The following is a 22,694-nucleotide window of genomic DNA, read 5'->3' as shown; positions in this document are numbered from 1 at the left end:
TTGAAGTTTACACAATAATCATTGCCCAATAACTATCTAAGACAATCACTACATCAAAGTCGCCTATTCATAAAAACAAACCTCCGACAAAAATGGATACATGGCCTTATGACTGAATAGAACTCATGTTTCTCAGCAGAGTTCGTGAACTTAAAACCAAGTGAAAGTGTTCAAAGCATGAGAAAGTGAAATTAAAAACCATTGAAAATAAATGGATTTACAGTAATTTTTGGGGTGATAAAAATACAATGTTCAATAAAAATCGTTGAATTATATTCAATATCTGCGATATATTAATATAAAAAGTATACTCAATATAAAGGAAAAAAGGATTGTGTTCAACTATTCTGGTAGGGCTGCTAGACGCTGCCTATTCACGAGCGCGATCCCACTACTGCTCCACACGGAAACTTTTGCCTGCTGTGTTTCCACCCTGGGCCGATTCGTCTCTCATTATACAACCTGGTCGTCCTAACCTCCGTCGGGTCGACCATATTGATGCCGAGCTTAGCATGGACGCCTGATCTCCATAGAAAGACAACTAACAGGACTCCCAACCTCAAACCGTACAACAACCCCGGCCTCCAAGTAACTGGATTACAGGCGCACGCCACAACGCCCAGCCATTTACGCGTGACATTTTAACGCTATTTATTGAATAGATGACAGTGCCATCTACGATGGTACCTGGCATCCACCTGGTTTGCATGTCTGTTTTGAAGTTTACACAATAATCATTGCCCAATAACTATCTAAGACAATCGCTACATCAAAGTCGCCTATTCATAAAAACAAACCTCCGACAAAAATGGATACATGGCCTTATGACTGAATAGAACTCATGTTTCTCAGCAGAGTTCGTGAACTTAAAACCAAGTGAAAGTGTTCAAAGCATGAGAAAGTGAAATTAAAAACCATTGAAAATAAATGGATTTACAGTAATTTTTGGGGTGATAAAAATACAATGTTCAATTATATTCGATATATGCGATATATTAATATAAAAAGTATACTCAATATAAAGGAAAAAAGGTTTGTGTTCAACTATTTTGGTAGGGCTGCTAGACGCTGCCTATTCACGAGCGCGATCCCACTACTGCTCCACACGGGAACTTTTGCCCGCTGTGTTTCCACCCTGGGCCGATTCGTCCCTCATTATACAACCTGGTCGTCCTAACCTCCGTCGGGTCGACCATATTGATGCCGAGCTTAGCATGGACGCCTGGATCTCCATAGAAAGACAACTAACAGGACTCCCAACCTCAACCCGTCCAACAACCCCGGCCTCCAAGTAACTGGATTACAGGCGTACGCCACAACGCCCAGCCATTTACGCGTGACATTTTAACGCTATTTATTGAATAGATGACAGTGCCATCTACGATGGTACCTGGCATCCACCTGGTTTGCATGTCTGTTTTGAAGTTTACACAATAATCATTGCCCAATAACTATCTAAGACAATCGCTACATCAAAGTCGCCTATTCATAAAAACAAACCTCCGACAAAAATGGATACATGGCCTTATGACTGAATAGAACTCATGTTTCTCAGCAGAGTTCGTGAACTTAAAACCAAGTGAAAGTGTTCAAAGCATGAGAAAGTGAAATTAAAAACCATTGAAAATAAATGGATTTACAGTAATTTTTGGGGTGATGAAAATACAATGTTCAATAAAAATCGTTGAATTATATTCGATATATGCGATATATTAATATAAAAAGTATACTCAATATAAAGGAAAAAAGGATTGTGTTCAACTATTTTGGTAGGGCTGCTAGACGCTGCCTATTCACGAGCGCGATCCCACTACTGCTCCACACGGAAACTTTTGCCTGCTGTGTTTCCACCCTGGGCCGATTCGTCCCTCATTATACAACCTCGTCGTCCTAACCTCCGTCTGGTCGACCATAATGATGCCGAGCTTAGCATGGACGCCTGACCTCCATAGAAAGACGACTAACAGGAATCCCAACCTCAACCCGTCCAACAACCCCGGCCTCCAAGTAACTAGATTACAGGCGCACGCCACAACGCCCAGCCATTTACGCCTGACATTTTAACGCTATTTATTGAATAGAAGTCAGTGCCATCTAAGATGGTACCTGGCATCCACCTGGTTTGCATGTCTGTTTTGAAGTTTACACAATAATCATTGCCCAATAACTATCTAAGACAATCACTACATCAAAGTCGCCTATTCATAAAAAAACCTCCGACAAAAATGGATACATGGCCTTATGACTGAATAGAACTCATGTTTCTCAGCAGAGTTCGTGAACTTAAAACCAAGTGAAAGTGTTCAAAGCATGAGAAAGTGAAATTAAAAACCATTGAAAATAAATGGATTTACAGTAATTTTTGGGGTGATAAAAATACAATGTTCAATAAAAATCGTTGAATTATATTCGATATATGCGATATATTAATATAAAAAGTATACTCAATATAAAGGAAAAAAGGATTGTGTTCAACTATTTAGGTAGGGCTGCTAGACGATGCCTATTCACGAGCGCGATCCCACTACTGCTCCACACGGAAACTTTTGCCTGCTGTGTTTCCACCCTGGGCCGATTCGTCCCTCATTATACAACCTGGTCGTCCTAACCTCCGTCGGGTCGACCATATTGATGCCGAGCTTAGCATGGACGCCTGATCTCCATAGAAAGACAACTAACAGGACTCCCAACCTCAACCCGTCCAACAACCCCGGCCTCCAAGTAACTGGATTACAGGCGCACGCCACAAAGCCCAGCCACTTACGCATGACATTTTAACGCTATTTATTGAATAGAAGACAGTGCCATCTATGATGGTACCTGGCATCCAACTGGTTTGCATGTCTGTTTTGAAGTTTACACAATAATCATTGCCCAATAACTATCTAAGACAATCACTACATCAAAGTCGCCTATTCATAAAAACAAACCTCCGACAAAAATGGATACATGGCCTTATGACTGAATAGAACTCGTGTTTCTCAGCAGAGTTCGTGAACTTAAAACCAAGTGAAAGTGTTCAAAGCATGAGAAAGTGAAATTAAAAACCATTGAAAATAAATGGATTTACAGTCATTTTTTGGGGGGTAAAAATACAATGTTCAATGAAAATCGTTGAATTATATTCGATATATGCGATATATTAATATAAAAAGTATACTCAATATAAAGGAAAAAAGGATTGTGTTAAACTATTTTGGTAGGGCTGCTAGACGCTGCCTATTCACGAGCGATCCCACTACTGCTCCACACGGAAACTTTTGCCTGCTGTGTTTCCACCCTGGGCCGATTCGTCCCTCATTATACAACCTGGTCGTCCTAACCTCCGTCGGGTCGACCATATTGATGCCGAGCTTAGCATGGACGCCTGATCTCCATAGAAAGACAACTAACAGGACTCCCAACCTCAACCCGTCCAACAACCCCGGCCTCCAAGTAACTAGATTACAGGTGCACGCCACAACGCCCAGCCATTTACGCATGACATTTTAACGCTATTTATTGAATAGAAGACAGTGCCATCTACGATTGAACCTGGCATCCAACTGGTTTGCATGTCTGTTTTGAAGTTTACACAATAATCATTGCCCAATAACTATCTAAGACAATCACTACATCAAAGTCGCCTATTCATAAATTAAAACAAACCTCCGACAAAAATGTATACATGGCCTTATGACTGAATAGAACTCATGTTTCTCAGCAAAGTTCGTGAACTTAAAACCAAGTGAAAGTGTTCAAAGCATGAGAAAGTGAAATTAAAAACCATTGAAAATAAATGGATTTACAGTAATTTTTGGGGTGATAAAAATACAATGTTCAATAAAAATCGTTGAATTATATTCGATATATGCGATATATTAATATAAAAAGTGTGCTCAATATAAAGGACTGTGTTCAACTATTTTGGTAGGGCTGCTAGACGCTGCCTATTCACGAGCGCGATCCCACTACTGCTCCACACGGAAACTTTTGCCTGCTGTGTTTCCACCCTGGGCCGATTCGTCCCTCATTATACAACCTGGTCGACCTAACCTCCGTTGGGTCGACCATAGTGATGCCGAGCTTAGCATGGACGCCTGATCTACATAGAAAGACAACTAACAGGACTCCCAACCTCAACCCGTCCAACAACCCCGGCCTCCAAGTAACTGGATTACAGGCGCACGCCACAACGCCCAGCCATTTACGCATGACATTTTAACGCTAATTATTGAATAGAAGTCAGTGCCATCTAAGATGGTACCTGGCATCCACCTGGTTTGCATGTCTGTTTTGAAGTTTACACAATAATCATTGCCCAATAACTATCTAAGACAATCGCTACATCAAAGTCGCCTATTCATAAAAACAAACCTCCGACAAAAATGGATACATGGCCTTATGACTGAATAGAACTCATGTTTCTCAGCAGAGTTCGTGAACTTAAAACCAAGTGAAAGTGTTCAAAGCATGAGAAAGTGAAATTAAAAACCATTGAAAATAAATGGATTTACAGTAATTTTTGGGGTGATAAAAATACAATGTTCAATAAAAATCGTTGAATTATATTCAATATCTGCGATATATTAATATAAAAAGTATACTCAATATAAAGGAAAAAAGGATTGTGTTCAACTATTCTGGTAGGGCTGCTAGACGCTGCCTATTCACGAGCGCGATCCCACTACTGCTCCACACGGAAACTTTTGCCTGCTGTGTTTCCACCCTGGGCCGATTCGTCTCTCATTATACAACCTGGTCGTCCTAACCTCCGTCGGGTCGACCATATTGATGCCGAGCTTAGCATGGACGCCTGATCTCCATAGAAAGACAACTAACAGGACTCCCAACCTCAAACCGTACAACAACCCCGGCCTCCAAGTAACTGGATTACAGGCGCACGCCACAACGCCCAGCCATTTACGCGTGACATTTTAACGCTATTTATTGAATAGATGACAGTGCCATCTACGATGGTACCTGGCATCCACCTGGTTTGCATGTCTGTTTTGAAGTTTACACAATAATCATTGCCCAATAACTATCTAAGACAATCGCTACATCAAAGTCGCCTATTCATAAAAACAAACCTCCGACAAAAATGGATACATGGCCTTATGACTGAATAGAACTCATGTTTCTCAGCAGAGTTCGTGAACTTAAAACCAAGTGAAAGTGTTCAAAGCATGAGAAAGTGAAATTAAAAACCATTGAAAATAAATGGATTTACAGTAATTTTTGGGGTGATAAAAATACAATGTTCAATTATATTCGATATATGCGATATATTAATATAAAAAGTATACTCAATATAAAGGAAAAAAGGTTTGTGTTCAACTATTTTGGTAGGGCTGCTAGACGCTGCCTATTCACGAGCGCGATCCCACTACTGCTCCACACGGGAACTTTTGCCCGCTGTGTTTCCACCCTGGGCCGATTCGTCCCTCATTATACAACCTGGTCGTCCTAACCTCCGTCGGGTCGACCATATTGATGCCGAGCTTAGCATGGACGCCTGGATCTCCATAGAAAGACAACTAACAGGACTCCCAACCTCAACCCGTCCAACAACCCCGGCCTCCAAGTAACTGGATTACAGGCGTACGCCACAACGCCCAGCCATTTACGCGTGACATTTTAACGCTATTTATTGAATAGATGACAGTGCCATCTACGATGGTACCTGGCATCCACCTGGTTTGCATGTCTGTTTTGAAGTTTACACAATAATCATTGCCCAATAACTATCTAAGACAATCGCTACATCAAAGTCGCCTATTCATAAAAACAAACCTCCGACAAAAATGGATACATGGCCTTATGACTGAATAGAACTCATGTTTCTCAGCAGAGTTCGTGAACTTAAAACCAAGTGAAAGTGTTCAAAGCATGAGAAAGTGAAATTAAAAACCATTGAAAATAAATGGATTTACAGTAATTTTTGGGGTGATGAAAATACAATGTTCAATAAAAATCGTTGAATTATATTCGATATATGCGATATATTAATATAAAAAGTATACTCAATATAAAGGAAAAAAGGATTGTGTTCAACTATTTTGGTAGGGCTGCTAGACGCTGCCTATTCACGAGCGCGATCCCACTACTGCTCCACACGGAAACTTTTGCCTGCTGTGTTTCCACCCTGGGCCGATTCGTCCCTCATTATACAACCTCGTCGTCCTAACCTCCGTCTGGTCGACCATAATGATGCCGAGCTTAGCATGGACGCCTGACCTCCATAGAAAGACGACTAACAGGAATCCCAACCTCAACCCGTCCAACAACCCCGGCCTCCAAGTAACTAGATTACAGGCGCACGCCACAACGCCCAGCCATTTACGCCTGACATTTTAACGCTATTTATTGAATAGAAGTCAGTGCCATCTAAGATGGTACCTGGCATCCACCTGGTTTGCATGTCTGTTTTGAAGTTTACACAATAATCATTGCCCAATAACTATCTAAGACAATCACTACATCAAAGTCGCCTATTCATAAAAAAACCTCCGACAAAAATGGATACATGGCCTTATGACTGAATAGAACTCATGTTTCTCAGCAGAGTTCGTGAACTTAAAACCAAGTGAAAGTGTTCAAAGCATGAGAAAGTGAAATTAAAAACCATTGAAAATAAATGGATTTACAGTAATTTTTGGGGTGATAAAAATACAATGTTCAATAAAAATCGTTGAATTATATTCGATATATGCGATATATTAATATAAAAAGTATACTCAATATAAAGGAAAAAAGGATTGTGTTCAACTATTTAGGTAGGGCTGCTAGACGATGCCTATTCACGAGCGCGATCCCACTACTGCTCCACACGGAAACTTTTGCCTGCTGTGTTTCCACCCTGGGCCGATTCGTCCCTCATTATACAACCTGGTCGTCCTAACCTCCGTCGGGTCGACCATATTGATGCCGAGCTTAGCATGGACGCCTGATCTCCATAGAAAGACAACTAACAGGACTCCCAACCTCAACCCGTCCAACAACCCCGGCCTCCAAGTAACTGGATTACAGGCGCACGCCACAAAGCCCAGCCACTTACGCATGACATTTTAACGCTATTTATTGAATAGAAGACAGTGCCATCTATGATGGTACCTGGCATCCAACTGGTTTGCATGTCTGTTTTGAAGTTTACACAATAATCATTGCCCAATAACTATCTAAGACAATCACTACATCAAAGTCGCCTATTCATAAAAACAAACCTCCGACAAAAATGGATACATGGCCTTATGACTGAATAGAACTCGTGTTTCTCAGCAGAGTTCGTGAACTTAAAACCAAGTGAAAGTGTTCAAAGCATGAGAAAGTGAAATTAAAAACCATTGAAAATAAATGGATTTACAGTCATTTTTTGGGGGGTAAAAATACAATGTTCAATGAAAATCGTTGAATTATATTCGATATATGCGATATATTAATATAAAAAGTATACTCAATATAAAGGAAAAAAGGATTGTGTTAAACTATTTTGGTAGGGCTGCTAGACGCTGCCTATTCACGAGCGATCCCACTACTGCTCCACACGGAAACTTTTGCCTGCTGTGTTTCCACCCTGGGCCGATTCGTCCCTCATTATACAACCTGGTCGTCCTAACCTCCGTCGGGTCGACCATATTGATGCCGAGCTTAGCATGGACGCCTGATCTCCATAGAAAGACAACTAACAGGACTCCCAACCTCAACCCGTCCAACAACCCCGGCCTCCAAGTAACTAGATTACAGGTGCACGCCACAACGCCCAGCCATTTACGCATGACATTTTAACGCTATTTATTGAATAGAAGACAGTGCCATCTACGATTGAACCTGGCATCCAACTGGTTTGCATGTCTGTTTTGAAGTTTACACAATAATCATTGCCCAATAACTATCTAAGACAATCACTACATCAAAGTCGCCTATTCATAAATTAAAACAAACCTCCGACAAAAATGTATACATGGCCTTATGACTGAATAGAACTCATGTTTCTCAGCAAAGTTCGTGAACTTAAAACCAAGTGAAAGTGTTCAAAGCATGAGAAAGTGAAATTAAAAACCATTGAAAATAAATGGATTTACAGTAATTTTTGGGGTGATAAAAATACAATGTTCAATAAAAATCGTTGAATTATATTCGATATATGCGATATATTAATATAAAAAGTGTGCTCAATATAAAGGACTGTGTTCAACTATTTTGGTAGGGCTGCTAGACGCTGCCTATTCACGAGCGCGATCCCACTACTGCTCCACACGGAAACTTTTGCCTGCTGTGTTTCCACCCTGGGCCGATTCGTCCCTCATTATACAACCTGGTCGACCTAACCTCCGTTGGGTCGACCATAGTGATGCCGAGCTTAGCATGGACGCCTGATCTACATAGAAAGACAACTAACAGGACTCCCAACCTCAACCCGTCCAACAACCCCGGCCTCCAAGTAACTGGATTACAGGCGCACGCCACAACGCCCAGCCATTTACGCATGACATTTTAACGCTAATTATTGAATAGAAGTCAGTGCCATCTAAGATGGTACCTGGCATCCACCTGGTTTGCATGTCTGTTTTGAAGTTTACACAATAATCATTGCCCAATAACTATCTAAGACAATCGCTACATCAAAGTCGCCTATTCATAAAAACAAACCTCCGACAAAAATGGATACATGGCCTTATGACTGAATAGAACTCATGTTTCTCAGCAGAGTTCGTGAACTTAAAACCAAGTGAAAGTGTTCAAAGCATGAGAAAGTGAAATTAAAAACCATTGAAAATAAATGGATTTACAGTCATTTTTTGGGGGGTAAAAATACAATGTTCAATGAAAATCGTTGAATTATATTCGATATATGCGATATATTAATATAAAAAGTATACTCAATATAAAGGAAAAAGGATTGTGTTCAACTATTTTGGTAGGGCTGCTAGACGCTGCCAATTCACGAGCGTGATCCCACTACTGCTCCACACGGGAACTTTTGCCTGCTGTGTTTCCACCCTGGGCCGATTCGTTCCTCATTATACAACATGGTCGTCCTAACCTCCGTCGGGTAGGCCATATTGATGCCGAGCTTAGCATGGACGCCTGATCTCCATAGAAAGACAACTAACAGGACTCCCAACCTCAACCCGTACAACAACCCCGGCCTACAAGTAACTGGATTACAGGCGCACGCCACAACGCCCAGCCATTTACGCGTGACATTTTAACGCTATTTATTGAATAGATGACAGTGCCATCTACGATGGTACCTGGCATCCACCTGGTTTGCATGTCTGTTTTGAAGTTTACACAATAATCATTGCCCAATAACTATCTAAGACAATCACTACATCAAAGTCGCCTATTCATAAAAACAAACCTCCGACAAAAATGGATACATGGCCTTATGACTGAATAGAACTCATGTTTCTCAGCAGAGTTCGTGAACTTAAAACCAAGTGAAAGTGTTCAAAGCATGAGAAAGTGAAATTAAAAACCATTGAAAATAAATGGATTTACAGTAATTTTTGGGGTGATAAAAATACAATGTTCAATAAAAATCGTTGAATTATATTCAATATCTGCGATATATTAATATAAAAAGTATACTCAATATAAAGGAAAAAAGGATTGTGTTCAACTATTCTGGTAGGGCTGCTAGACGCTGCCTATTCACGAGCGCGATCCCACTACTGCTCCACACGGAAACTTTTGCCTGCTGTGTTTCCACCCTGGGCCGATTCGTCTCTCATTATACAACCTGGTCGTCCTAACCTCCGTCGGGTCGACCATATTGATGCCGAGCTTAGCATGGACGCCTGATCTCCATAGAAAGACAACTAACAGGACTCCCAACCTCAACCCGTCCAACAACCCCGACCTCCAAGTAACTGGATTACAGGCGCATGCCACAACGCCCAGCCACTTACGCATGACATTTTAACGCTATTTATTGAATAGAAGACAGTGCCATCTACGATGGTACCTGGCATCCAACTGGTTTGCATGTCTGTTTTGAAGTTTACACAATAATCATTGCCCAATAACTATCTAAGACAATCACTACATCAAAGTCGCCTATTCATAAAAACAAACCTCCGACAAAAATGGATACATGGCCTTATGACTGAATAGAACTCATGTTTCTCAGCAGAGTTCGTGAACTTAAAACCAAGTGAAAGTGTTCAAAGCATGAGAAAGTGAAATTAAAAACCATTGAAAATAAATGGATTTACAGTCATTTTTTGGGGGGTAAAAATACAATGTTCAATGAAAATCGTTGAATTATATTCGATATATGCGATATATTAATATAAAAAGTATACTCAATATAAAGGAAAAAGGATTGTGTTCAACTATTTTGGTAGGGCTGCTAGACGCTGCCAATTCACGATCGTGATCCCACTACTGCTCCACACGGGAACTTTTGCCTGCTGTGTTTCCACCCTGGGCCGATTCGTCCCTCATTATACAACATGGTCGTCCTAACCTCCGTCGGGTCGGCCATATTGATGCCGAGCTTAGCATGGACGCCTGATCTCCATAGATAGACAACTAACAGGACTCCCAACCTCAACCCGTACAACAACCCCGGCCTCCAAGTAACTGGATTACAGGCGCACGCCACAACGCCCAGCCATTTACGCATGACATTTTAACGCTATTTATTGAATAGATGACAGTGCCATCTACGATGGTACCTGGCATCCAACTGGTTTGCATGTCTGTTTTGAAGTTTACACAATAATCATTGCCCAATAACTATCTAAGACAATCACTACATCAAAGTCGCCTATTCATAAAAAAACCTCCGACAAAAATGGATACATTGCCTTATGACTGAATAGAACTCATGTTTCTCAGCAGAGTTCGTGAACTTAAAACCAAGTGAAAGTGTTCAAAGCATGAGAAAGTGAAATTAAAAACCATTGAAAATAAATGGATTTACAGTAATTTTTGGGGTGATAAAAATACAATGTTCAATAAAAATCGTTGAATTATATTCAATATCTGCGATATATTAATATAAAAAGTATACTCAATATAAAGGAAAAAAGGATTGTGTTCAACTATTCTGGTAGGGCTGCTAGACGCTGCCTATTCACGAGCGCGATCCCACTACTGCTCCACACGGAAAATTTTGCCTGCTGTGTTTCCACCCTGGGCCGATTCGTCTCTCATTATACAACCTGGTCGTCCTAACCTCCGTCGGGTCGACCATATTGATGCCGAGCTTAGCATGGACGCCTGATCTCCATAGAAAGACAACTAACAGGACTCCCAACCTCAACCCGTCCAACAACCCCGACCTCCAAGTAACTGGATTACAGGCGCATGCCACAACGCCCAGCCACTTACGCATGACATTTTAACGCTATTTATTGAATAGAAGACAGTGCCATCTACGATGGTACCTGGCATCCAACTGGTTTGCATGTCTGTTTTGAAGTTTACACAATAATCATTGCCCAATAACTATCTAAGACAATCACTACATCAAAGTCGCCTATTCATAAAAACAAACCTCCGACAAAAATGGATACATGGCCTTATGACTGAATAGAACTCATGTTTCTCAGCAGAGTTCGTGAACTTAAAACCAAGTGAAAGTGTTCAAAGCATGAGAAAGTGAAATTAAAAACCATTGAAAATAAATGGATTTACAGTCATTTTTTGGGGGGTAAAAATACAATGTTCAATGAAAATCGTTGAATTATATTCGATATATGCGATATATTAATATAAAAAGTATACTCAATATAAAGGAAAAAGGATTGTGTTCAACTATTTTGGTAGGGCTGCTAGACGCTGCCAATTCACGATCGTGATCCCACTACTGCTTCACACGGGAACTTTTGCCTGCTGTGTTTCCACCCTGGGCCGATTCGTCCCTCATTATACAACATGGTCGTCCTAACCTCCGTCGGGTCGGCCATATTGATGCCGAGCTTAGCATGGACGCCTGATCTCCATAGAAAGACAACTAACAGGACTCCCAACCTCAACCCGTACAACAACCCCGGCCTCCAAGTAACTGGATTACAGGCGCACGCCACAACGCCCAGCCATTTACGCATGACATTTTAACGCTATTTATTGAATAGATGACAGTGCCATCTACGATGGTACCTGGCATCCAACTGGTTTGCATGTCTGTTTTGAAGTTTACACAATAATCATTGCCCAATAACTATCTAAGACAATCACTACATCAAAGTCGCCTATTCATAAAAAAACCTCCGACAAAAATGGATACATTGCCTTATGACTGAATAGAACTCATGTTTCTCAGCAGAGTTCGTGAACTTAAAACCAAGTGAAAGTGTTCAAAGCATGAGAAAGTGAAATTAAAATCCATTGAAAATAAATGGATTTACAGTAATTTTTGGGGTGATAAAAATACAATGTTCAATAAAAATCGTTGAATTATGTTCGATATATGCGATATATTAATATAAAAAGTATACTCAATATAAAGGAAAAAGGATTGTGTTCAACTATTTTGGTAGGGCTGCTAGACGCTGCCAATTCACGATCGTGATCCCACTACTGCTTCACACGGGAACTTTTGCCTGCTGTGTTTCCACCCTGGGCCGATTCGTCCCTCATTATACAACATGGTCGTCCTAACCTCCGTCGGGTCGGCCATATTGATGCCGAGCTTAGCATGGACGCCTGATCTCCATAGAAAGACAACTAACAGGACTCCCAACCTCAACCCGTACAACAACCCCGGCCTCCAAGTAACTGGATTACAGGCGCACGCCACAACGCCCAGCCATTTACGCATGACATTTTAACGCTATTTATTGAATAGATGACAGTGCCATCTACGATGGTACCTGGCATCCAACTGGTTTGCATGTCTGTTTTGAAGTTTACACAATAATCATTGCCCAATAACTATCTAAGACAATCACTACATCAAAGTCGCCTATTCATAAAAAAACCTCCGACAAAAATGGATACATTGCCTTATGACTGAATAGAACTCATGTTTCTCAGCAGAGTTCGTGAACTTAAAACCAAGTGAAAGTGTTCAAAGCATGAGAAAGTGAAATTAAAATCCATTGAAAATAAATGGATTTACAGTAATTTTTGGGGTGATAAAAATACAATGTTCAATAAAAATCGTTGAATTATGTTCGATATATGCGATATATTAATATAAAAAGTATACTCAATATAAAGGAAAAAAGGATTGTGTTCAACTATTTTGGTAGGGCTGCTAGACGCTGCCTATTCACGAGCGCGATCCCACTACTGATCTACACGGAAACTTTTGCCTGCTGTGTTTCCATCCTGGGCCGATTCGTCCCTCATTATACAACCTGGTCGTCCTAACCTCCGTCGGGTCGACCATATTGATGCCGAGCTTAGCATGGACGCCTGATCTCCATAGAAAGACAACTATCATGACTCCCAACCTCAACCCGTCCAACAACCCCGGCCTCCAAGTAACTGGATTACAGGCGCACGCCACAACGCCCAGCCATTTACGCATGACATTTTAACGCTATTTATTGAATAGAAGACAGTGCCATCTACGATGGTACCTGGCATCCAACTGGTTTGCATGTCTGTTTTGAAGTTTACACAATAATTATTGCCCAATAACTATCTAAGACAATCACTACATCAAAGTCGCCTATTCATAAAAACAAACCGCCGACAAAAATGGATACATGGCCTTATGACTGAATAGAACTCGTGTTTCTCAGCAGAGTTCGTGAACTTAAAACCAAGTGAAAGTGTTCAAAGCATGAGAAAGTGAAATTAAAAACCATTGAAAATAAATGGATTTACAGTCATTTTTTGGGGGGTAAAAATACAATGTTCAATGAAAATCGTTGAATTATATTCGATATATGCGATATATTAATATAAAAAGTATACTCAATATAAAGGAAAAAGGATTGTGTTCAACTATTTTGGTAGGGCTGCTAGACACTGCCATTCACGAGCGTGATCCCACTACTGCTCCACACGGGAAGTTTTGCCTGCTGTGTTTCCACCCTGGGCCGATTCGTCCCTCATTATACAACCTGGTCGTCCTAACCTCCGTCGGGTCGACCATATTGATGCCGAGCTTAGCATGGACGCCTGATCTCCATAGAAAGACAACAAACAGGACTCCCAACCTCAATCCGACCAACAACCCCGGCCTCCAAGTAACTGGATTACAGGCGCACGCCACAACGCCCAGCCATTTACGCATGACATTTTAACGCTATTTATTGAATAGAAGACAGTGCCATCTACGATGAAATTAAAAACCATTGAAAATAAATGGATTTACAGTCATTTTTTGGGGGGTAAAAATACAATGTTCAATGAAAATCGTTTAATTATATTCGATATATGCGATATATTAATATAAAAAGTATACTCAATATAAAGGAAAAAGGATTGTGTTCAACTATTTTGGTAGGGCTGCTAGACACTGCCATTCACGAGCGTGATCCCACTACTGCTCCACACGGGAAGTTTTGCCTGCTGTGTTTCCACCCTGTGCCGATTCGTCCCTCCTTATACAACCTGGTCGTCCTAACCTCCGTCGGGTCGACCATATTGATGCCGAGCTTAGCATGGACGCCTGATCTCCATAGAAAGACAACTAACAGGACTCCCAACCTCAATCCGACCAACAACCCCGGCCTCCAAGTAACTGGATTACAGGCGCACGCCGCAACGCCCAGCCATTTACGCATGACATTTTAACGCTATTTATTGAATAGAAGACAGTGCCATCTACGATGAAATTAAAAACCATTGAAAATAAATGGATTTACAGTCATTTTTTGGGGGGTAAAAATACAATGTTCAATGAAAATCGTTTAATTATATTCGATATATGCGATATATTAATATAAAAAGTATACTCAATATAAAGGAAAAAGGATTGTGTTCAACTATTTTGGTAGGGCTGCTAGACACTGCCATTCACGAGCGTGATCCCACTACTGCTCCACACGGGAAGTTTTGCCTGCTGTGTTTCCACCCTGTGCCGATTCGTCCCTCCTTATACAACCTGGTCGTCCTAACCTCCGTCGGGTCGACCATATTGATGCCGAGCTTAGCATGGACGCCTGATCTCCATAGAAAGACAACTAACAGGACTCCCAACCTCAATCCGACCAACAACCCCGGCCTCCAAGTAACTGGATTACAGGCGCACGCCGCAACGCCCAGCCATTTAAGCATGACATTTTAACGCTATTTATTGAATAGAAGACAGTGCCATCTACGATGAAATTAAAAACCATTGAAAATAAATGGATTTACAGTCATTTTTTGGGGGGTAAAAATACAATGTTCAATGAAAATCGTTGAATTATATTCGATATATGCGATATATTAATATAAAAAGTATACTCAATATAAAGGAAAAAGGATTGTGTTCAACTATTTTGGTAGGGCTGCTAGACGCTGCCTATTCACGAGCGTGATCCCACTACTGCTCCACACGGGAACTTTTGCCTGCTGTGTTTCCATCCTGGGCCGATTCGTCCCTCATTATACAACCTGGTCGTCCTAACCTCCGTCGGGTCGACCATATTGATGCCGAGCTTAGCATGGACGCCTGATCTCATTAGAAAGACCACTAACAGGACTCCCAACCTCAACCCGTCCAACAACCCCGGCCTCCAAGTAACTGGATTACAGGCGCACGCCACAACGCCCAGCCATTTACGCATGACATTTTAACGCCATTTATTGAATAGATGACAGTGCCATCTACGATGGTACCTGGCATCCAACTGGTTTGCATGTCTGTTTTGAAGTTTACACAATGATCATTGCCCAATAACTATCTAAGACAATCACTACATCAAAGTCGCCTATTCATAAAAACAAACCTCCGACAAAAATGGATACATGGCCTTATGACTGAATAGAACTCATGTTTCTCAGCAGAGTTCGTGAACTTAAAACCAAGTGAAAGTGTTCAAAGCATGAGAAAGTGAAATTAAAATCCATAGAAAATAAATGGATTTACAGTAATTTTTGGGGTGATAAAAATACAATGTTCAATAAAAATCGTTGAATTATATTCGATATATGCGATATATTAATATAAAAAGTATACTCAATATAAAGGAAAAAAGGATTGTGTTCAACTATTTTGGTAGGGCTGCTAGACGCTGCCTATTCACGAGCGCGATCCCACTACTGCTCCACACGGAAACTTTTGCCTGCTGTGTTTCCACCCTGGGCCGATTCGTCCCTCATTATACAACCTGGTCGTCCTAACCTCCGTCGGGTCGACCATATTGATGCCGAGCTTAGCATGGACGCCTGATCTCCATAGAAAGACAACTAACAGGACTCCCAACCTCAACCCGTCCAACAACCCCGGCCTCCAAGTAACTGGATTACAGGCGCACGCCACAACGCCCAGCCACTTACGCATGACATTTTAACGCTATTTATTGAATAGAAGACAGTGCCATCTACGATGGTACCTGGCATCCAACTGGTTTGCATGTCTGTTTTGAAGTTTACACAATAATCATTGCCCAATAACTATCTAAGACAATCACTACATCAAAGTCGCCTATTCATAAAAACAAACCTCCGACAAAAATGGATACATGGCCTTATGACTGAATAGAACTCGTGTTTCTCAGCAGAGTTCGTGAACTTAAAACCAAGTGAAAGTGTTCAAAGCATGAGAAAGTGAAATTAAAAACCATTGAAAATAAATGGATTTACAGACATTTTTTGGGGGGTAAAAATACAATGTTCAATGAAAATCGTTGAATTATATTCGATATATGCGATATATTAATATAAAAAGTATACTCAATATAAAGGAAAAAAGGATTGTGTTCAACTATTTTGGTAGGGCTGCTAGACGCTGCCTATTCACGAGCGATCCCACTACTGCTCCACACGGAAACTTTTGCCTGCTGTGTTTCCACCCTGGGCCGATTCGTCCCTCATTATACAACCTGGTCGTCCTAACCTCCGTCGGGTCGACCATATTGATGCCGAGCTTAGCATGGACGCCTGATCTCCATAGAAAGACAACTAACAGGACTCCCAACCTCAACCCGTCCAACAACCCCGGCCTCCAAGTAACTAGATTACAGGCGCACGCCACAACGCCCAGCCATTTACGCATGACATTTTAACGCTATTTATTGAATAGAAGACAGTGCCATCTACGATTGAACCTGGCATCCAACTGGTTTGCATGTCTGTTTTGAAGTTTACACAATAATCATTGCCCAATAACTATCTAAGACAATCACTACATCAAAGTCGCCTATTCATAAATTAAAACAAACCTCCGACAAAAATGGATACATGGCCTTATGACTGAATAGAACTCATGTTTCTCAGCAAAGTTCGTGAACTTAAAACCAAGTGAAAGTGTTCAAAGCATGAGAAAGTGAAATTAAAAACCATTGAAAATAAATGGATTTACAGTCATTTTTTGGGGGGTAAAAATACAATGTTCAATGAAAATCGTTGAATTATATTCGATATATGCGATATATTAATATAAAAAGTATACTCAATATAAAGGAAAAAGGATTGTGTTCAACTATTTTGGTAGGGCTGCTAGACACTGCCATTCACGAGCGTGATCCCACTACTGCTCCACACGGGAAGTTTTGCCTGCTGTGTTTCCACCCTGGGCCGATTCGTCCCTCATTATACAACCTGGTCGTCCTAACCTCCGTCGGGTCGACCATATTGATGCCGAGCTTAGCATGGACGCCTGATCTCCATAGAAAGACAACTAACAGGACTCCCAACCTCAATCCGACCAACAACCCCGGCCTCCAAGTAACTGGATTACAGGCGCACGCCACAACGCCCAGCCATTTACGCATGACATTTTAACGCTATTTATTGAATAGAAGACAGTGCCATCTACGATGAAATTAAAAACCATTGAAAATAAATGGATTTACAGTCATTTTTTGGGGGGTAAAAATACAATGTTCAATGAAAATCGTTTAATTATATTCGATATATGCGATATATTAATATAAAAAGTATACTCAATATAAAGGAAAAAGGATTGTGTTCAACTATTTTGGTAGGGCTGCTAGACACTGCCATTCACGAGCGTGATCCCACTACTGCTCCACACGGGAAGTTTTGCCTGCTGTGTTTCCACCCTGGGCCGATTCGTCCCTCATTATACAACCTGGTCGTCCTAACCTCCGTCGGGTCGACCATATTGATGCCGAGCTTAGCATGGACGCCTGATCTCCATAGAAAGACAACTAACAGGACTCCCAACCTCAATCCGACCAACAACCCCGGCCTCCAAGTAACTGGATTACAGGCGCACGCCGCAACGCCCAGCCATTTACGCATGACATTTTAACGCTATTTATTGAATAGAAGACAGTGCCATCTACGATGAAATTAAAAACCATTGAAAATAAATGGATTTACAGTCATTTTTTGGGGGGTAAAAATACAATGTTCAATGAAAATCGTTGAATTATATTCGATATATGCGATATATTAATATAAAAAGTATACTCAATATAAAGGAAAAAGGATTGTGTTCAACTATTTTGGTAGGGCTGCTAGACGCTGCCATTCACGAGCGTGATCCCACAACTGCTCCACACGGGAAGTTTTGCCTGCTGTGTTTCCACCCTGGGCCGATTCGTCCCTCATTATACAACCTGGTCGTCCTAACCTCCGTCGGGTCGACCATATTGATGCCGAGCTTAGCATGGACGCCTGATCTCCATAGAAAGACAACTAACAGGACTCCCAACCTCAATCCGACCAACAACCCCGGCCTCCAAGTAACTGGATTACAGGCGCACGCCACAACGCCCAGCCATTTACGCATGACATTTTAACGCTATTTATTGAATAGAAGTCAGTGCCATCTAAGATGGTACCTGGCATCCACCTGGTTTGCATGTCTGTTTTGAAGTTTACACAATAATCATTGCCCAATAACTATCTAAGACAATCGCTACATCAAAGTCGCCTATTCATAAAAACAAACCTCCGACAAAAATGGATACATGGCCTTATGACTGAATAGAACTCATGTTTCTCAGCAGAGTTCGTGAACTTAAAACCAAGTGAAAGTGTTCAAAGCATGAGAAAGTGAAATTAAAAACCATTGAAAATAAATGGATTTACAGTAATTTTTGGGGTGATAAAAATACAATGTTCAATGAAAATCGTTTAATTATATTCGATATATGCGATATATTAATATAAAAAGTATACTCAATATAAAGGAAAAAGGATTGTGTTCAACTATTTTGGTAGGGCTGCTAGACACTGCCATTCACGAGCGTGATCCCACTACTGCTCCACACGGGAAGTTTTGCCTGCTGTGTTTCCACCCTGGGCCGATTCGTCCCTCATTATACAACCTGGTCGTCCTAACCTCCGTCGGGTCGACCATATTGATGCCGAGCTTAGCATGGACGCCTGATCTCCATAGAAAGACAACTAACAGGACTCCCAACCTCAATCCGACCAACAACCCCGGCCTCCAAGTAACTGGATTACAGGCGCACGCCGCAACGCCCAGCCATTTACGCATGACATTTTAACGCTATTTATTGAATAGAAGACAGTGCCATCTACGATGAAATTAAAAACCATTGAAAATAAATGGATTTACAGTCATTTTTTGGGGGGTAAAAATACAATGTTCAATGAAAATCGTTGAATTATATTCGATATATGCGATATATTAATATAAAAAGTATACTCAATATAAAGGAAAAAGGATTGTGTTCAACTATTTTGGTAGGGCTGCTAGACGCTGCCATTCACGAGCGTGATCCCACAACTGCTCCACACGGGAAGTTTTGCCTGCTGTGTTTCCACCCTGGGCCGATTCGTCCCTCATTATACAACCTGGTCGTCCTAACCTCCGTCGGGTCGACCATATTGATGCCGAGCTTAGCATGGACGCCTGATCTCCATAGAAAGACAACTAACAGGACTCCCAACCTCAATCCGACCAACAACCCCGGCCTCCAAGTAACTGGATTACAGGCGCACGCCACAACGCCCAGCCATTTACGCATGACATTTTAACGCTATTTATTGAATAGAAGTCAGTGCCATCTAAGATGGTACCTGGCATCCACCTGGTTTGCATGTCTGTTTTGAAGTTTACACAATAATCATTGCCCAATAACTATCTAAGACAATCGCTACATCAAAGTCGCCTATTCATAAAAACAAACCTCCGACAAAAATGGATACATGGCCTTATGACTGAATAGAACTCATGTTTCTCAGCAGAGTTCGTGAACTTAAAACCAAGTGAAAGTGTTCAAAGCATGAGAAAGTGAAATTAAAAACCATTGAAAATAAATGGATTTACAGTAATTTTTGGGGTGATAAAAATACAATGTTCAATAAAAATCGTTGAATTATATTCGATATATGCGATATATTAATATAAAAAGTATACTCAATATAAAGGAAAAAAGGATTGTGTTCAACTATTTTGGTAGGGCTGCTAGACGCTGCCTATTCACGAGCGATCCCACTACTGCTCCACACGGAAACTTTTGCCTGCTGTGTTTCCACCCTGGGCCGATTCGTCCCTCATTATACAACCTGGTCGTCCTAACCTCCGTCGGGTCGACCATATTGATGCCGAGCTTAGCATGGACGCCTGATCTCCATAGAAAGACAACTAACAGGACTCCCAACCTCAACCCGTCCAACAACCCCGGCCTCCAAGTAACTAGATTACAGGCGCACGCCACAACGCCCAGCCATTTACGCATGACATTTTAACGCTATTTATTGAATAGAAGACAGTGCCATCTACGATTGAACCTGGCATCCAACTGGTTTGCATGTCTGTTTTGAAGTTTACACAATAATCATTGCCCAATAACTATCTAAGACAATCACTACATCAAAGTCGCCTATTCATAAATTAAAACAAACCTCCGACAAAAATGGATACATGGCCTTATGACTGAATAGAACTCATGTTTCTCAGCAAAGTTCGTGAACTTAAAACCAAGTGAAAGTGTTCAAAGCATGAGAAAGTGAAATTAAAAACCATTGAAAATAAATGGATTTACAGTCATTTTTTGGGGGGTAAAAATACAATGTTCAATGAAAATCGTTGAATTATATTCGATATATGCGATATATTAATATAAAAAGTATACTCAATATAAAGGAAAAAGGATTGTGTTCAACTATTTTGGTAGGGCTGCTAGACACTGCCATTCACGAGCGTGATCCCACTACTGCTCCACACGGGAAGTTTTGCCTGCTGTGTTTCCACCCTGGGCCGATTCGTCCCTCATTATACAACCTGGTCGTCCTAACCTCCGTCGGGTCGACCATATTGATGCCGAGCTTAGCATGGACGCCTGATCTCCATAGAAAGACAACTAACAGGACTCCCAACCTCAATCCGACCAACAACCCCGGCCTCCAAGTAACTGGATTACAGGCGCACGCCACAACGCCCAGCCATTTACGCATGACATTTTAACGCTATTTATTGAATAGAAGACAGTGCCATCTACGATGAAATTAAAAACCATTGAAAATAAATGGATTTACAGTCATTTTTTGCGGGGTAAAAATACAATGTTCAATGAAAATCGTTTAATTATATTCGATATATGCGATATATTAATATAAAAAGTATACTCAATATAAAGGAAAAAGGATTGTGTTCAACTATTTTGGTAGGGCTGCTAGACACTGCCATTCACGAGCGTGATCCCACTACTGCTCCACACGGGAAGTTTTGCCTGCTGTGTTTCCACCCTGGGCCGATTCGTTCCTCATTATACAACCTGGTCGTCCTAACCTCCGTCGGGTCGACCATATTGATGCCGAGCTTAGCATGGACGCCTGATCTCCATAGAAAGACAACTAACAGGACTCCCAACCTCAATCCGACCAACAACCCCGGCCTCCAAGTAACTGGATTACAGGCGCACGCCGCAACGCCCAGCCATTTACGCCTGACATTTTAACGCTATTTATTGAATAGAAGTCAGTGCCATCTAAGATGGTACCTGGCATCCACCTGGTTTGCATGTCTGTTTTGAAGTTTACACAATAATCATTGCCCAATAACTATCTAAGACAATCGCTACATCAAAGTCGGCTATTCATAAAAACAAACCTCCGACAAAAATGGATACATGGCCTTATGACTGAATAGAACTCATGTTTCTCAGCAGAGTTCGTGAACTTAAAACCAAGTGAAAGTGTTCAAAGCATGAGAAAGTGAAATTAAAAACCATTGAAAATAAATGGATTTACAGTCATTTTTTTGGGGGTAAAAATACAATGTTCAATGAAAATCGTTGAATTATATTCGATATATGCGATATATTAATATAAAAAGTATACTCAATATAAAGGAAAAAAGGATTGTGTTCAACTATTTTGGTAGGGCTGCTAGACGCTGCCTATTCACGAGCGCGATCCCACTACTGCTCCACACGGAAACTTTTGCCTGCTGTGTTTCCACCCTGGGCCGATTCGTCCCTCATTATACAACCTGGTCGTCCTAACCTCCGTCGGGTCGACTATATTGATGCCGAGCTTAGCATGGACGCCTGATCTCCATAGAAAGACAACTAACAGGACTCCCAACCTCAATCCGACCAACAACCCCGGCCTCCAAGTAACTGGATTACAGGCGCACGCCACAACGCCCAGCCATTTACGCATGACATTTTAACGCTATTTATTGAATAGAAGTCAGTGCCATCTAAGAT

At 41.2% G+C, this 22,694-nt stretch overlaps 34 non-coding genes across 34 annotated transcripts; all 34 read right to left on the bottom strand.

Annotated features, from left to right (window-relative positions):
* Positions 1–326: 326 nt before the first annotated feature.
* Positions 327–624, bottom strand: LOC146730832 (signal recognition particle RNA). The gene has a single exon (XR_014927751.1).
* A 404-nt stretch (positions 625–1,028) lies between these two features.
* Positions 1,029–1,327, bottom strand: LOC146730831 (signal recognition particle RNA). Its single transcript, XR_014927620.1, has one exon.
* A 418-nt stretch (positions 1,328–1,745) lies between these two features.
* LOC146730830 (signal recognition particle RNA) lies at positions 1,746–2,043 on the bottom strand. Its single transcript, XR_014927712.1, has one exon.
* A 416-nt stretch (positions 2,044–2,459) lies between these two features.
* LOC146730829 (signal recognition particle RNA) lies at positions 2,460–2,757 on the bottom strand. The gene has a single exon (XR_014927545.1).
* A 418-nt stretch (positions 2,758–3,175) lies between these two features.
* On the bottom strand, positions 3,176–3,471 carry LOC146730828 (signal recognition particle RNA). The gene has a single exon (XR_014927720.1).
* A 414-nt stretch (positions 3,472–3,885) lies between these two features.
* LOC146730827 (signal recognition particle RNA) lies at positions 3,886–4,183 on the bottom strand. Its single transcript, XR_014927748.1, has one exon.
* Positions 4,184–4,601: 418 nt separating this feature from the next.
* On the bottom strand, positions 4,602–4,899 carry LOC146730826 (signal recognition particle RNA). The gene has a single exon (XR_014927750.1).
* Positions 4,900–5,303: 404 nt separating this feature from the next.
* LOC146730825 (signal recognition particle RNA) lies at positions 5,304–5,602 on the bottom strand. The gene has a single exon (XR_014927619.1).
* A 418-nt stretch (positions 5,603–6,020) lies between these two features.
* Positions 6,021–6,318, bottom strand: LOC146730824 (signal recognition particle RNA). Its single transcript, XR_014927711.1, has one exon.
* A 416-nt stretch (positions 6,319–6,734) lies between these two features.
* LOC146730823 (signal recognition particle RNA) lies at positions 6,735–7,032 on the bottom strand. The gene has a single exon (XR_014927544.1).
* A 418-nt stretch (positions 7,033–7,450) lies between these two features.
* Positions 7,451–7,746, bottom strand: LOC146730822 (signal recognition particle RNA). The gene has a single exon (XR_014927719.1).
* A 414-nt stretch (positions 7,747–8,160) lies between these two features.
* LOC146730821 (signal recognition particle RNA) lies at positions 8,161–8,458 on the bottom strand. Its single transcript, XR_014927747.1, has one exon.
* A 417-nt stretch (positions 8,459–8,875) lies between these two features.
* On the bottom strand, positions 8,876–9,173 carry LOC146730820 (signal recognition particle RNA). The gene has a single exon (XR_014927701.1).
* Positions 9,174–9,591: 418 nt separating this feature from the next.
* Positions 9,592–9,889, bottom strand: LOC146730819 (signal recognition particle RNA). The gene has a single exon (XR_014927636.1).
* A 417-nt stretch (positions 9,890–10,306) lies between these two features.
* LOC146730818 (signal recognition particle RNA) lies at positions 10,307–10,604 on the bottom strand. Its single transcript, XR_014927675.1, has one exon.
* Positions 10,605–11,020: 416 nt separating this feature from the next.
* Positions 11,021–11,318, bottom strand: LOC146730817 (signal recognition particle RNA). The gene has a single exon (XR_014927702.1).
* Positions 11,319–11,735: 417 nt separating this feature from the next.
* Positions 11,736–12,033, bottom strand: LOC146730816 (signal recognition particle RNA). The gene has a single exon (XR_014927715.1).
* A 415-nt stretch (positions 12,034–12,448) lies between these two features.
* LOC146730815 (signal recognition particle RNA) lies at positions 12,449–12,746 on the bottom strand. Its single transcript, XR_014927714.1, has one exon.
* A 416-nt stretch (positions 12,747–13,162) lies between these two features.
* LOC146730814 (signal recognition particle RNA) lies at positions 13,163–13,460 on the bottom strand. Its single transcript, XR_014927696.1, has one exon.
* A 417-nt stretch (positions 13,461–13,877) lies between these two features.
* LOC146730813 (signal recognition particle RNA) lies at positions 13,878–14,174 on the bottom strand. Its single transcript, XR_014927596.1, has one exon.
* A 196-nt stretch (positions 14,175–14,370) lies between these two features.
* Positions 14,371–14,667, bottom strand: LOC146730812 (signal recognition particle RNA). The gene has a single exon (XR_014927682.1).
* A 196-nt stretch (positions 14,668–14,863) lies between these two features.
* LOC146730811 (signal recognition particle RNA) lies at positions 14,864–15,160 on the bottom strand. The gene has a single exon (XR_014927681.1).
* Positions 15,161–15,356: 196 nt separating this feature from the next.
* On the bottom strand, positions 15,357–15,654 carry LOC146730810 (signal recognition particle RNA). Its single transcript, XR_014927626.1, has one exon.
* Positions 15,655–16,072: 418 nt separating this feature from the next.
* LOC146730809 (signal recognition particle RNA) lies at positions 16,073–16,370 on the bottom strand. The gene has a single exon (XR_014927716.1).
* A 418-nt stretch (positions 16,371–16,788) lies between these two features.
* Positions 16,789–17,084, bottom strand: LOC146730808 (signal recognition particle RNA). Its single transcript, XR_014927648.1, has one exon.
* Positions 17,085–17,505: 421 nt separating this feature from the next.
* On the bottom strand, positions 17,506–17,802 carry LOC146730807 (signal recognition particle RNA). Its single transcript, XR_014927554.1, has one exon.
* A 196-nt stretch (positions 17,803–17,998) lies between these two features.
* Positions 17,999–18,295, bottom strand: LOC146730806 (signal recognition particle RNA). Its single transcript, XR_014927587.1, has one exon.
* A 196-nt stretch (positions 18,296–18,491) lies between these two features.
* On the bottom strand, positions 18,492–18,788 carry LOC146730805 (signal recognition particle RNA). The gene has a single exon (XR_014927614.1).
* A 417-nt stretch (positions 18,789–19,205) lies between these two features.
* LOC146730804 (signal recognition particle RNA) lies at positions 19,206–19,502 on the bottom strand. Its single transcript, XR_014927586.1, has one exon.
* A 196-nt stretch (positions 19,503–19,698) lies between these two features.
* LOC146730803 (signal recognition particle RNA) lies at positions 19,699–19,995 on the bottom strand. The gene has a single exon (XR_014927613.1).
* A 418-nt stretch (positions 19,996–20,413) lies between these two features.
* Positions 20,414–20,709, bottom strand: LOC146730802 (signal recognition particle RNA). The gene has a single exon (XR_014927647.1).
* A 421-nt stretch (positions 20,710–21,130) lies between these two features.
* On the bottom strand, positions 21,131–21,427 carry LOC146730801 (signal recognition particle RNA). Its single transcript, XR_014927553.1, has one exon.
* Positions 21,428–21,623: 196 nt separating this feature from the next.
* On the bottom strand, positions 21,624–21,920 carry LOC146730800 (signal recognition particle RNA). The gene has a single exon (XR_014927570.1).
* A 418-nt stretch (positions 21,921–22,338) lies between these two features.
* On the bottom strand, positions 22,339–22,636 carry LOC146730799 (signal recognition particle RNA). The gene has a single exon (XR_014927513.1).
* Between the last annotated feature and the right edge of the window lie 58 nt (positions 22,637–22,694).

This window comes from Saccoglossus kowalevskii, chromosome 19, assembly GCF_978046115.1.
Source record: "Saccoglossus kowalevskii chromosome 19, keSacKowa6.1, whole genome shotgun sequence".
NCBI classification, from domain to species: domain Eukaryota; kingdom Metazoa; phylum Hemichordata; class Enteropneusta; family Harrimaniidae; genus Saccoglossus; species Saccoglossus kowalevskii.
Note: the sequence above shows the minus strand (reverse complement) of the source record. Positions and strands in the feature narration are given on the sequence as shown.